General features: G+C 37.0%; 1 protein-coding gene across 3 annotated transcripts in view; it reads right to left on the reverse strand.

The window, feature by feature from the left end:
• The window catches only part of EPHA6 (EPH receptor A6), a 365,847-nt gene that overhangs the window by 99,449 nt on the left and 250,771 nt on the right, over positions 1 to 15,627 (reverse strand). The gene's annotated exons all lie outside the window — the stretch shown is intronic.

Raw genomic sequence — 15,627 nt, forward strand, 5'->3', positions numbered from 1 at the left:
GGCAGGTCTTGGATGATGCTTTTACATGAGAGGATGACTTGGAAGAAGAACATTTATTCCCTGTCATTAGTTACTTGATAAACCAGGAATCTGTAATATTTTATGTGCTGTCTTAAGGCTAGGTTTGCTCCCTTGGAGCAGGATTTGTCTCCAACAGAGCAGGAATGTCCTTGGCATGTGCTTAACAGTCCAACTGTGACACCCACAGGGCACCATACAGGTTTATTACACCTTGCAGTGATATTAGAGCAGGTGTAAGTTATTCAAAGGGTGCTTCCAGCCTGTTCAGAAGGAAATCTAGTTCACAGAAGAGATATAACCAGGAGAGGATTAAGTTTCAGTCAGATTCTGTTGGACTTTTAACCCCTTCTCAGCAGTATGCATGCACTTTTTATAGAAAACAAACAGTATTTATAAAACACTCGGAGTCGACTTCAGCCATGCGTAACAAATCACATTAGCACAGGGCAGCAGGAGGATCACTATTCCCCCAGTAGGGATACAGGGAGATGGCTGAGAAAACCAGATTAAAAAACAAACACACAGAAGCAACTTTATGATTCTGTTAAGGGAAGGAGCAGGAGGAAGGCAACAATGATCAATATTAAAAATAGCTGCATTTAACTTGTGCTTCAAACAGTGGAATAATTTGAGAAGATACAGTAAGAGGAAGTATTGATTTTTTTCTACAGTCTGTTACCAAAATTTGAAGCTGTGAAGAGCATGTCTTTAAATTGAAATAGTAGGATAAAATGTACATGTAATCTTATGGATGGAGACTATAATTAATATACCATCTAACTACTTCTTTAAATATAAGACTTCTCCCGATTACTTGAAATGTTGTAACTTCACTTTGAACAGGTATAGTGGATTTTAGACATGCTTTAATGCATTTCAGAAACTACCTATTTTCTTTTGACAGAAAGCCTACTTGTTTGAGTGATAGGTGCTTTTTTTTCTGATTAAGCTTACATGACTTCCTCTGATGGAAAGATCTTGGAAATCTTCACTGCAGATTATGTAAAGAGCAAAGGTTTGTTTTATACAGGTGTTAGCATGATTCTGTCATGGCCCATAGATGGGCAGTGACTTTGTACTTTGGAATGCTCTGGAAATTTTTATTTAGGCTCTGCAAGCTAAGGAAGAGACCAGCACCTAAGGGATTTCACTGTACACTGTAATAGTTGCAAGCTGTTTCTTTTCCCTAGACTTACTGCTTGAAATCAAGTCCTAGCATTTAACAGTGTACTGCTTCTTCTGACCTGCTGGAGAGATTGCAGAAAAAACTGATGGAATTGCAAAAAGCAATAGGGTCTTTAAGAGGAGGATGGAAACTGAATTTAAAAAAAAATATAAAAAATCAGTGGAGATTCCCCAAGATCCAGTGACAAGATTTACTCCCTGAAGCCTGCAGAAAAAAGCCAGCAGCAGCAAAAAGTGGGAATGACTTTTGGAAAAGAATCTGAGAAAGACTGTTTCTTTTCCAAATTGTTTCTTTTCCAAATTGTTTCTTTTCCAAATTGTTTCCAAAAAGACTTTTGGAAAAAAAACAATCTATTATTTGTTATTACAGACTAAGTACTGCTTGTGTAAAACATACTTTTGGGATACACTGCCTACATAGCCAGGGGTGTGGACAGGCAGGCAGCAAATATATTTCATTATTTGTAATTGGTCAAAGACATTGAGAGTGACCAGGGCTGTGATGATGACATTTAATCAACAAAATGGTCCTTCAACCTCCTGAGGGGCAGCCATTGCTGCCTGTCCCTTCTGGAAGGTCATTTTGGCCACCTCCAGGGGTTGTCTGGCTTGTTGGTTCCTCACCACCTGCCTGGGGTTCCCTGAAGGAAGCCCTGAAGGGTCCCTTCTCCATGCCCTCCCCTGTCCTTTCTTTCTGCAGCCTCTCATGCCATCCAAACCACAGACTGAAAAATGATGTCTGGGAGTGCACAACCTCAGAAGTAATAGTGCTGTCATATGGGAAATGGGGCAAGATTTGTTACTGCCTGTGAAATACTGGAAAGGGAACCTGTCACCTTGCTTTGAGAACAAGCTTCAGGAGCTGGAGGAAAAAGTTGCTCAAACTCAAGACAAAATGATTCATGGCCAGAAACTTCCCAAGGCTGGAATGTTTTGCAAAAAGAATTCAGCCTTTTAGGGCTGGATTAATACAGAGAACTCTCCAAAGAGTCAATGCTTTGCCATGATTCCATTCTCTTGACAAGTGATCTACCTGGAAAGCCAGAGCTTTCCACAAAGATGCATGGAGCTCTCAAGGCTGGCCACTCCTTCTACCACGATGTTTCCCAGGAAGGCTGAAGATGGACTCAGAACAAAAAAAAAAAAAAAAATCAATTCTAGTCTGCACAGAAGTATGGAATGCTTTGTATTATTCTTGCTATAGACCATGTGAACTGACTTTTGCAGGGATTCTGTGTTCAAAAAGTCAATTTTAAACTGAGGGACCTAAATGTACTTCTTGGAATTTAGTGCATGCTTTTTCCAGATCCTGCTTTTATGTTATGGCAAAATATAGATATGTATCAACCCACTTATCATGCACCCTATTTCCATCAAAAGAAAGCAGGATTTTGTGTGCTAGAAGGATCTATCCCCAGTGATAGGGGCCAGAAACAATGGGAAAGGCCATGAACTAATTTTTTTTCTGTATTTGGTAACTACAGAGGGCTACTACAAAACCTGCAAAATAAAACATAAGTTTAACTGATATGGCTGTACCTCCCATGGCACATAAGAAGTAAGGTAATATATAGCTGGCCACTATGTATGATTCAGTGTTCACAAAAAGAAAAGGAACACAAGAAATGCTCTGATGCTTTACATCAGTATCAGAGCAGATTTGGTGGTCTTAAGATGGCAAAGGACTCACAAGAAGCAGCTCTGAGAACACAGGGGCTGAGGGGTTAAACATGAGTTAAAGGAATCTATCTAATATAATATACTCATATAACTACAAGACACAATCTGATATGGGGAAATTCATAAGACCTCTTCCATAGCCTACTGCAAATTTATCTTGGTGAAAATCTGTAATTAAAACATAAATATAACCCAAATGCAAGCTATGCCAATGTTATTACACAATGTAACACTAAGTCTATGACTACCTAGCCAAGTTAAGCAGAATTATATTATGAACTTTGAAAATGCTATCTCTGTTTCTAAGGAAATTGTATTTTTCTTATTGTTTGTGGGATTCTTCTTCTAAATGGATTCAGATCTGATTATGAGGGACAGTGTTCACAAAATCATGACAGTTTGCTCTGTGCATGAACAGGAAAACCTTTCAAAATCAAATTATTTCCTGCAGCCACCTCTGCCTATCTGAATCTGTATCTACCCTGATTTTATACTTGGCTTTATAGACAGACAGACTGGCTGAGTGGAAGTCACAATGGTGCTAATGGTCTACGACTAGACAACCTCATTTAATGGAGTAGCACCATCAGAGGATAAATATTAATGAAATGCTTTCTGCTTCTGCAGCGCAGCAGAGTAGCAGTCAATACCCAGATGTTCTAATTGTGATTATTATCACCATATATTTCTCATATACTTAAAAGAAAGGGGATTCCCCAATAACATAAACGATTTAAAATGGATAGATAACTATAAATAGATAACTATATTAAATAAATAAACTATCACATGCCACCTATCACATGTGAATGAACTGCTCTCTAATTTTATCCCCACCCCAGTACAGAGGAAAAGAGCACGGAAATGAAGACTTTGTGGACACATATAAGAAAAATATTGATAAAGGCTAACCAAAATGTGATGACCTTTAATCACTTTAGACTCCTATGGCAATCAAAGAGTTTACACTCTGATTTTATAGGTGAGAAAAAGATTATTTATCTCAAAACCTTTAGTGAAAAAAAATCAATAGAAATTAAAGCTGAAATGCCGAATTTTGCTTGTAGTGCTGAAATAACCTTTAAAAGATTAACTTTACCAGTAAAGCACGGATAAAATCCTGGCACTTTCAGGCATACAACATTTGTCACCATTAATATATGAGTGTCTGAAAGAGACATGGCTCTAATAAAAATAGTATCAGTCCTTAGTTTAGCAATTTAAAAAGATAACCAAATATAATTTGCTATGATTTAGAATATATAATGGGAGCTATATACTCTTAGTCTAGCTTATTTTATGAATGACAATGGAGGTGTTCAGCTCATTGAGTGCCACGAGTAACAAAAATCTTAAACAGACCCTAGGGAAAGGGATTTCCACCCTCTGCCAGCTAAAGGAGACTTATTGTACCCACAGCTTTCAAGTGTGTGTGTGTGCAGAAAGAATCCAGAGAGAGTAAGTGAATTTACTATCAGCTGTTTGCAAACACATTTTCTAGTCTATATCTATTGTCCTGCAACATCAAAATTCTGTATTAAGCCACATAATCCTGCCTGGCCTTCTCAGAGCACTGTTATTTAAGTGAAAGAAGAACTAATAGAGATTGAATCTATATACCACAGGGACCAGGTCTTTATCCTGAACACTGAAGCATAATGTCAAAGCTGAGTAAGTACCACATTAAAGTAAAGAAGATTTGGAGTTTCATGATTCAGGCACTATAAATGTTTAAATAAAAGCACCAATAATAAAAAAGAATTTTTTATGAGACCATTTGGTCACATCTTTCCTCTTTCCTAGGTACATCAGTCTGAGGAACACACACAGTGTGACCTACAGAGGAAGCATCATTATTTTAAAGGAATGACCACGATTCTGGAAAACAGCAGTGTTGACTGATCACAGCTCTAGTCCACTGTGCAATGAAATCTCCAAATTCTTCCTTACTTTTCCCGTGGGATCAGCTATGCCGGCACTCCATAGCCTGAACTTTAATGCTGTGCTACCCATTCGGATAACACAGTCATTAATTATTAGGCATAGCCATTAACTGATTAATCAGTTCAAATAGAATCTATTAAAGACAAATAACATCAAGTTGTGGAGTTTGTACTTACTCTCTGTAATGAATAAAAACAGCTTTAATTTATGGAAACTGCCTCTGATTTATAGAAACTATATCCCTCTCACAACTAATTTCCCCCCAATAATTCTCAAAAAGAATTTTCCTTCTTTACCATAAAATATTTTCATAATACAATTTCTGAATGCCTGTTGCCTCTAGTCATAGCACCTTTGTCACCTTACACAGATTGCTGTAGATAAGGACTAATTACTCTAAAAGCAACAAAATTAACTACACTGTGGAACTCAGTGTATGCCTTTATATTTACTAATTTCCTGTGTGATTTTCTCCTAGAAAACTATTTGACCTACAGTACATCAGTTAACAGGAATGCTGGCAGAAGATTTTAGAAAAGACTTAAATGCTCAAAACTGTGCTTCTAGCATTAATTACTGATTACAATCTGATCAACAGGATTAAGTAAATTTTTAATGTAACACAGAGTGGTAGGAAAAACTACAATAAGAGAACTAGAAGTAAAAGATACCATTAAGATTCTTTAAAAAATGCTCTTCCTAAAAACCCTTGTACCTCTGGTTTTCTGCTGAACCACAAACTTGAAGGAAATTTAGAAAAGTGATTGCAAAGATCTGAGGACCAATCTAAACTAAGTAGAAAACTGTTGCAGCAAAAAATCAGGGCCAGACAGAAAATTGCCAACAGCTCTAATGTTTGCTTCAGAGGAGAAATCCGCAGCACTTAAAGGCATCAGTCCCTTCAGGTTGTAACCCTGTCCCTTCCCTCCTTGGCCTCCCTCCTGATTAATCTGAGATGTAACAGTCTGGGGAGCTGAAACACTCAAGTGTCCTTTACCTGTTTGGCCATTCAATATTTTATATTTTGATTGCCTGTCAGTCAACTCATCACTTGTTCCATATATAAAGTGAAGCTGTCAATGTGAAAAGAGGAAGAACAGATAACCAAGCATAAAGAAAATACAAAAAGGTCAAACCCCAGACAAAATGCATTTTAATTGGATTATATACTTGGAAAGGCAGAAATGAGTTGATGTGAGGTGAACCATGAAAAGCAGAAAATTAAATGAGGAGAGAGATGAGGACAGGGAGGCTCTAAAACAATGTTAAAATTCTCAACAGCACAGGGAGGTGAGGGCAGGGCAGAGCAAAAACTGTGTGGTTCACATTTAGGCCAAGTGGGACTGCCAGGTGTGAAGGCAGCAGACAGGAGAGAGCTGATTGTCCCGACAAAATGAAATAAAACCAGCCCTTAGGTTAGGGATGGAACAGAGTGCAATCCAGCATATAACAAAGGCAGCTGGAGAGCATGGCCTGCGTTGTCAGATGAGCACAGATATTAAATCCCATCTTTCTGGCACTAATAAGCTGCTCTGATAATGGTTGTTTGTTAATTAAAAATATTTACCAGTGAAAACTTCTGCACCAGGACCTCAAGAAGTCTCTCTAACCTCTGCATATAAACGTGCCAGCTTCTCCAGCTGCCTCGAAGATTTTTCTTATCTTTTAACTCATTTTAAGTTTCTTTTCCAGTTGGAAAGAAGCAGGAAGCTACTGCAAGCACAAACTAAATTTTTCATGTAAAAAATTCAACTCAAGTAGTACTCAAAATTCACCTTAGGTCAGTAAAGCACATTTTCTCCTAGCATGCCGAATGCTAAGGTTTACTTCATAATTATATAATAAACCTGCTGACAAATACAGTGCAACAGAAAACAGAAGCAATCCTGAAAATTTGAAGATTGGAATGCTTCTGTGACTTTCTTTGCTGTGAAACAAGCCCAGAGAATTTTGGATACACAGGCAGTGGGCTGATTCCCAAGTCCTTCCTTTGGTGCATGAGGTTCACGGTTCACAATTCTGAACGAGGTCCTGATGCCACTGCAGGTTCCTTCTCCCCACTCTCACCCTTAACACTCCCCCAGAGCCCAGCAACCTGCAGATCAGTGGCTTTCTGAATTAACTAAATTTGCTTCATTGTGTCTTACAGCTCATGGACTTTTCTTCCAGGAATTTCCTTAATTATGCCTTCAATAATTTTGCTTGTGGCCTCCAAAACAACCCTAGGCAACAAGTTTAAATACAAACTGCATTTAAAAAATACTGTGGGGATTTTTAAAAAATCCACTTTCTGACTATTTTATTGAATACACTTTAGTTTCTTATCTATAAGAAATACTGAATAATAATCAGTATCAGTAACAAGTTCAGCCAATTTCAAAATATCTGTGGATATCACAGAAACAGTACTTCTAGGTACAGATGGGAAGTAGGTCACTGGATAATGAAATATTTAAATTGAAAATGCAAGACCCTGGTAGAAAGATAATAAAAAGGAACAACTAGTGTGATGTGAAAAAAGTCACAGCCAAGGTCTCCAAGCTGCTGAGCCATGGGGCAGGCAATCTTCTCACACCCAGCACTACCAGCATGGGTAACATCACAGCTCTGCACACAGGACTGCTGTGTCCCTTCATGGCAAAACTCAAAACTGTGGTGACTCTATTTCCTACTGAAGTTTGAAGGCAACTTTAATGCAGAGAAGCATCTTACAAGCGAAGGAGAATTTCAATACAAGAGCAATCATCCAATTCTTCAGAAGACTTGTACAGTGAGGTGACTTGCTACAGTACAGAGCAGCCAGTGCTGTACTTTAACAACCCCCCCAGCAAAAAACCCTACAAAATAAGCAAAATAAACCCCCAAACAACCCTTCCCCCCAAAAATCCCAACAGCCCACAACATATGTTCAAAGCTGTGAAATCAAATTATTCTACCAATCCAAAATAGTACAGCACTGAGTCAGCTACACTGAGTCAGCTCTAATAGTGCTGCTGACAAATTGGCTTAATTCATTTCAGAATTCCTACAATATTCACAGGCAGATAGGTCCAGGATTTCGATTAGAGCTTCCTTTCAGTGCTGAATATTTTGTCAGGTTTGTAACACCTTGCTGGGAAATTTTAACTCCTGTGGGATGCTTGCAGCTCTACATACACCCTTGTAAAAAACACATTCTGTACTAAAACCACATTCTGCACTAAAAACCTCTTGTGGAATCATGCCTTTCCAACTCCTTTCTAAGATGTGTTGCAGCCTTTTAGGATGTTAGACTTGCTGGGCTTATTTTAAGATTGGTTTCAGCTTAGTTTGAATCTTCCACATAAATAACTTTTAATATTAGAAGAGCAGACCAATGCAGAATTTTCTCTTTTCATTTGCTGCTGAATGTTTCCTGCCTGGCAAATCCAGAAACATCCTTATTGATATACAACAGCTTGAAAACAAATTCAGTGGTGTTAATAAAGCTATCACTTTTATTTAAGTAAGCAAAATATCTACTTTTATAGATTGAATTTATTCAGATTGCTATTCAGATTTTCTATTCTGGAAAAAAAATGACTGAAGTCATTAAGATTCATTTCAGACCATATGAATGTTAAATGGTAACAAGTCTTTCATATGCTAACTGTGAATACATGTCACATGTCTTTGGGACAAATACTTCCCTTTTCAAAGAAAATCAGGATTTATAGGCATAGAAAAATGTTGACAATACTAAGATAGATTCCAACCATCCAACAAAAATCAATTTTGGAGGAAGAATTTTGCCTCTAAAACACAAAGTCTGACACTAACTAATGTTTGACTTTAATCAGTGCAATACAAATAATAAATCAGAGGCAAGAGGGAACCTGCTGATCTCTATACAGAGATTGTGTATTGTTTTTCATTATGCAAGCCTCTTCTGATATAAACATACAATAGCTATTGAAGTCACTGAAATATCACATTTTTTGGTGTATTTATGAGCACATGCAAAAATCTTTTTGTGTCTCAATGCAGGCAAACAGCAAACATCCATCTTGTAATGCTAGTTCAGAAGGGCTGAATTCACCTCTGGTGTCATGACTGTAGTGCAGAACTTGGCAATACATCAACAATAAATACAGCATATTCCTTAAGTTGATGTTTTCTTCAAACACCTCGGTGAGTTAATGGGGTGTAAAGCAAAAACAGCAATCTTTTTTTCCAATTAATTGAACATGAATTTCAAGGGCAAAGTAAACAAACCAGCAAGTAAATCAAAAAGCTGATTTTGCACTTTCAAAACTGACACAGCAAGTTGCTGCTCAATTTTTTTGGGAAGTGCTCATTTCTGATGTAGCTAACTTGAGCAGAAATATCATTTCTGGTGGTGGTGGTCCAAACAACAAGAAAAAATGTTAAGAAAATTCACACACAGATGTCAATACCTTTTCAAAAAGAGCTGCTCCAGCCACCAAAGACTTTTGTTAATATAACATAAATACTTGTATGTGCATGAAAACCAGATAGTTTGAACAAGGTCATTGCAAATACAAGATGCATCAACCTGGTGAAGTTCCTAGAGCAACATAAATGTGTTTATGAGCAGCAGGTGAATTCCTGCAAAAGACTCTAAAGCTATTAACAGCTCGGTAAGGAGTACATAATAATAGGTTGTTAACTCAGCCATCCCAACAAGCACATCGAGAAAGGGCACTTTGAAACTATTAATAAAAACACATTAAAAAACTCAAAATAAAAAGAGAGAATGGTAAGATTTTGCTTGTTTCAATCAACCAAATAAACATTTGGGGGTTTATTCAGGTACAAACCTAACAAAACTAATTGAACGAGGTACAATTTTTATGAATTCAAGTTGGCTGATGCAATTATTAATTTAAATTAAAAGCTGCTCTAATGTTCATTTTGATTCCAACAACCACATCCCCACGCCAAACACACAGCTTTTGTTTAACACATAGTGAAGTGATTATATTGATATTAAACAGGAAAGTAGTGGTTTAGTGCATTAAGGTGGAAGGGTTCTCCCTAAAGGCGCTTCCTCTTTCCCTTTGGATATTTCTCCCTTCTCCCAGAATGACTGCTCTGGAGACACTGTTACTTAATAAAAAAGGGGTTGCTAATATTACACAGTCAGTGGCTTCATTTAATGTAAAAAAGAGACCATTCAAAGAGGAAAACTAATATCCTGTCCTTTTCTGTGCTTAAAGTACAACTGAAATGCAGTCTTAGAAAAAAGAGTGAGAGAGGAAAAAATCCCTTTTTTTTGGTTTTGCTCTCCAAAATGATGCATACATTTGTATGCAGGTATCTCTAGAATGCATTGAATATTGCAGGAATAAACTGTAAATGAAACAATATCTGAACACTCCTTCATTTAGACAAAGATATAAACTCATGTCTCAAGGTGTGTATCTTGATTTAATCTGTGAATCCACCTTTATGTCTGCAAATCAACAATTTATGAACAGTAAGTCATCTGTGTATTACAAAAATCACTGTGCTAGCTTCAGTTTTAAGAGTTTGGGCTCACAGACGATTTTTTTGAATTTTAAAGCTACTTTGTATTTTAAGAGGGTCTAAAGGAAACACTGTAACTGGTTTTAGAGATCTGGAGACATAGATATCGTATTTAATTTTTAAAAAAGGAAATAATTTTAATTTAGATGAACACCTTTTGGCAGGTATGCTCGCTATATTTAGGTCATTGCTCACAAAACTTGCCTTTTTTTTTTTTTTTTTGTTTTTAAATCTGTAAAACTTTCAAACCCAAAGTTTGACTCCTGAATTTTTGTTAAGGTATGTGAGGGAACTCCAGCTCTTATTACCATATGCAACTAAACCTTACTGCACCTAAACTCAAAGGTGAACACACTGCAGGCAGTTAATAATAACAGAAACAACAAAAATAAAATGCCTTGGGAGTACATTCTCTATTTTGTTAATTCAGGATTAAACATGTTATACTCCTTACCACTTCCTTTTGTGCAACTGATACATTATCTCTGACAAGAAAACATTTCTTTTTTACAGTATGTTCAGCAAAATCCTCTAAATGTTGCCTTAGCTGAAACTTTCTGCTCTATAAAACAGCTGCTTCTGATTTTTGACCCCACCTAAACACATACTTAAGATTAACACTGATTCCTGAGGTTAACATTATTATTATTATTCTTGCTGTGTCAGTGCACAATTCTGAAAACTATTTTTACCGAGGTTCAAATGCTTTAGTGGATAGAAAAAAAATTTAATAATTCCTTTTATTAGCAACCAGTCTTTGTCATCAACGGATTTAGCTTTCTTAGAGGTATGGAACTAGTTGTGTTTGTCGTCTTGTAATAGTTTGCATACCTCCTATGCTTATTCCTGTGGCATTGAAAGCCTTTGAAAACCACTTATACAAAACCATTAATACACTTTTTCTGTATTTGTGTAGCTCTTCTAGCAGTTACTGGAATAAGAACTGTACATGTAATTTTCCTTGGAGAAAATGGTATTGGCTGCAGGCAAGAACACAAGATCAGCAGAGACTTAAATATGGGCGGTTTTTATAATATCAAATCCACCAGACTTGCTTAAACAGCATTATACTTCTCATTGAGAGTTTTTGGTTCAACAGGAACAACAGCAATACCTCTATAGGCTACTTCATTATTAAATACAAAAGTTCAAAAGCTGTTTCTAAATAATTGACAGCAATGATTAGCAGACAAGCCAAACCAGGCATCTAATAGAGGTCTAGCCTAGAACTTCTTTGAAAAACCCTTTGCTGCATGTAATTGATATTTAGATGCCAGATTTCTTTTTCTCCTAATAGTAATTACATCGGTGTCATTAATAATGGCTGCTGCAAGATCGTTAGGTTCTTTCCTGCAAGGCAAAAATTATATCTGGTCAGAGAGTCTGGTAATTAGTCACTCTCATTTTCAACAGTTCTGAGACCTATTTTTTTTTTCTTTTTAGAATCTGAGGTTTTTACATTTTTTCCCTTGGGAAACTGGGTTAATAACAGCAGAACAGAAAAACTGAGAAGCTTGTTTAACACCACTTACTATGCTAAAATAAGCTAGGAGATTTCATTTTAATGATTATATCCCAAAGCACATTTGTAGTGATTATTTTTTAAAAACATTCAGCAGACACGGTTCGTTTCCCAGTAGCTACAAAGGGCTGAGAATGCCTGAGGTGCTGCTCAGAGCCCTGGTGCCTCCCTGTGACATGCTATGAACAAACACTAAGAGCTGCCTAAAACTACTGTCCAAAAGCTCTTGTACATCCCAAATACTCAGCACTCTTGTTTTGATGAGAATTGTTGAAAATGTAATGCAAATGTATTATTGCATGAGTCCTACGTTTCTTGATTCCAGTCATATCAGAAACATTTTACTTGTAGGCAGCAGATTGCTACTTATGCCTTAAATCATTTGAATAACTTAAAAAATATTACAGACTAAAACTGTTTCTTAAAAAAAAATTATTATAATAAAGTTAAAAATTCCCCAGTTGGTCCTTTGAAGCAAACAGGTTTTTTTATACTGTGTATACTCAATAAATGGCCAGATAGCTGAAGTGCTCAGATGTTTATCCCTACTATTGTCAGTCTGTACCTGTTCCCCAATCCTATCACTGATGCTAACTTTAAAATTTAGCAACAGGGATAGCAACAATAAAGGAACATGCCCAGAAGAAAGAACCAGCACATGCCAAGAACCCAGCCACACCAGTACCAAACAAACCCCTGTGGCCATGGATAATGTCACACAGCCCCCAGGCTCCCTTCAGCCTCATGCCACTGGGAGCTGCTGCAGACATGGTTCTTCAGGGTATAAAAATCTACCATAAAATAAAAAATCTGAACCATAAAAGTAACAGCTGGTGCTTAAAGGAAATGGGGGAGTTGCAACAGCCATGTCTGGAAGAATGTGCTCCTTCTAACTTAATTAAACATTGTGCAAGGTGGTGGCTAAAGAGGTGGAGAGAATGGAGAGGTTTGGCTCTTCAAGTAGTAGGGAGGCTGAGGGTCACTGAACTTCACACATGCCATGCAGACCTCACAGAAAGGCAGAGAAATTTACAAGAGAAATGACTGATTTTATTGCACGTTTCCAAAATTCCACCCAGAAATTCTGAGGACTGAATGCGATCTACATGAGGTGGCTTCTTAGGAGCAATGTCCTTATTTTATCTGATGGGAACACGTGTGGCTCCTGTTCACTGAGGCTGATTCCAGCCCATACTCAAGCAGGGTCAGGTTAATTGATGTGAGAAGATCATAATGCAATATCTCCTTAGCTGGAGAAGACACAGAGGAACATCTGGTGCCCTCTAAACTGGGATGAGTCTCATGGTGTTTATAATTTTCCATATTAATTCTTATAAAAATAATTCTGTCATTCAAAACATTATGTACTGAGCATCTTAAAATTTCTCATTATTCCTATAATGTAATTTACCTAAAGGTCTGTCACTCAAATTCAGGATGTCTCATTTTAATTCATATTAATGATTATTCAAAGAAATAGCAGTCTTTGGTTTAATAATAGATTTTAAGACTGAACATCATTTCTTGTATAAATTAAGTGAAGACAGCTGTAGACTGATAGAAAAATTAACAAGGTCCTGCTTCTTTCTACTTCTTTAAATCTGGTACTTTCCTCTATCTCTCTGCCTCATCAGCTCTTCATCTCTTTTTCAAATCTCATTGGAAAACTAATTTCCCCCTTGCCTCTACTGCTCAGCTATTTTCTCACTTCTATTTATTAATTTAACTCTAAATAATACTTGGATGAAGGAAAAGTAATATCTGACATCCTACATATCCTGTCCACTCACTGTCCTATGGAAGTGGGTTGATTTTTTATGTGAAAACTTCCTGTGAGCTGCAAATTGAATCTCCCAACAAAATCAAGTATTTTGGCAAAGGGTTTTGGCTTTAAATTTCATCAAGAGACAAGAAAGAAAAGAAATATCAGCCATCTCCTCCAAATCCCAATTCTAAAGATATTCTCTGCTTTCTGTCTTTAGAGATTTCACTGCAGTGCCTTGGGTTACTGCTTGGGTACATTCCATTAAAATCCCTTCTCTACAGACAGGCTTCCTTAGCTAATTATATGTTACCTTGTGTGTAAAAGGACATGTAATCCAGCTGGTGTGCTTGGGCCACGTGGGAGAACAAATAACAACTTAATACAGTTGCTGATACGTGCACAGCTTGGTATGCCTAATACAGGTCTTAGGGAGCATTAATTTTTGATGATTAACTTTCTGGGTTAGGATGGAAAGGGGAGGAGTAAGTATTTTCCAGTTCAGCTGCACAACCTGGAGTGCAGCTGGTGAGGTTTATATCCACTGTGTGCTGTGTTCCCTTTCCCATGAGGGAATTCCTACAGAAGGACTCGGTGTCATTACAAAGCTCTAACAAGGCCCCACTCCTTCATCTGCCTCAAACACAAAACACTTTTAATGAGAAGTAAAGAGATTATGATGCCCTGGAATCTTGCAAATGGTGCAAGCTTTGGTCAGTGTCTGAGTAATAGTTTAAACTATAAAAGAAAAATTAATTGCAATGAGCAATGAGATTATATAAATAAGTTCAGTTTTTCAAGGGAAAGACACTATGGCACATGAGAGATTTTTTCCTTTAGAAGTAATGTTTGTGGATGATATCAAGGGATCATAGAATACAATGGACAGAGTGCAGAATAGGGCAGACACCCTGTATCAACAGAGATAATTTGCAATGTTTAGTATTTCAAGACCCCAAAGAAGGTCTATGAAGAAATGCTTTTATGAGTATGTCTCAGATTTCCAAGGGCAAACATTTAACTGATCTTCTGTGTGTTGCTGTAAAGATTCATTATCCAAGGCATAGATTTCAGAATGATTCATAATCTACCCAAAATCAGGTATTTCAACTACCAAGCCTCAACAAGGCAATTATTTCAGGATCATCATATTCTCTGCCTGGTTATATCACACAACTATTCAAACAGTGGAAAACCCTTTCTCTTTGCTGTGACAGAACTCAGAGAATTCTGGACTGAATGTCGAGGAATTTTTGTTCTCCCAGGTCAAATCAGCTCTCTAATTATGTCCTACGTCAGATTTTTGTTCACTGCATTTTTGGCTGAAAGACTGCAGAAAAAAAATGACTTCTTGTAAGACAACTACACAAAAATGTACCAGTGCACTCGTAAATAAGAAACTACAAATCTGTACAACTGGCTCATGATGAAATTTTGTTACTGACCCAAGATTTTCATTTTTAGAGACAATATTTCCTGAAGTTCTGAATGTTTTACAGCAATTCCCTGGAGAAATGAAGGTCATATGGGAAAAGGTACTTTGAAGCAGAGAAATTATTGAATTGCTTTATTGTACTTTGAAATTAATGTATGATTCCTTTTTTGTAACTTATTGAGACCTCTGGATAACTCTCCTTCTCCACTTTATTTCTTTATAACTTGGTAGTCTTTATCAGAAGAATGTTTTTCACAGAGAGGACTTGATCTTTTGATAGTTCTCTGTGAGTAATCTGTATTTTACAAGAGTATAAATGTAAATTTCTTGCATAATTGGCACAATGTAGCCTCTGTGTTCTTGTTCTGGAAATGCACGGAAAGATGGATCTTTATGTTCCATGCTCATCATCATTAATTTGTTTTCCTTACGAAATTGTTGGAAACTGCCCCATTTTCTGGAGTGCTTACAGTTTATTGGGCAGCTATTTGATTTCTGAAGTTTACATTTCTTCCAGGGAACCTTGAGAATTAAAAGCAGGCTGCTCCCCTAATGTCCTCACCAATGATG

Source organism: Pyrgilauda ruficollis, unplaced genomic scaffold, assembly GCF_017590135.1.
Source record: "Pyrgilauda ruficollis isolate IOZ18807 unplaced genomic scaffold, ASM1759013v1 scaffold50, whole genome shotgun sequence".
NCBI classification, from domain to species: Eukaryota; Metazoa; Chordata; class Aves; order Passeriformes; family Passeridae; genus Pyrgilauda; species Pyrgilauda ruficollis.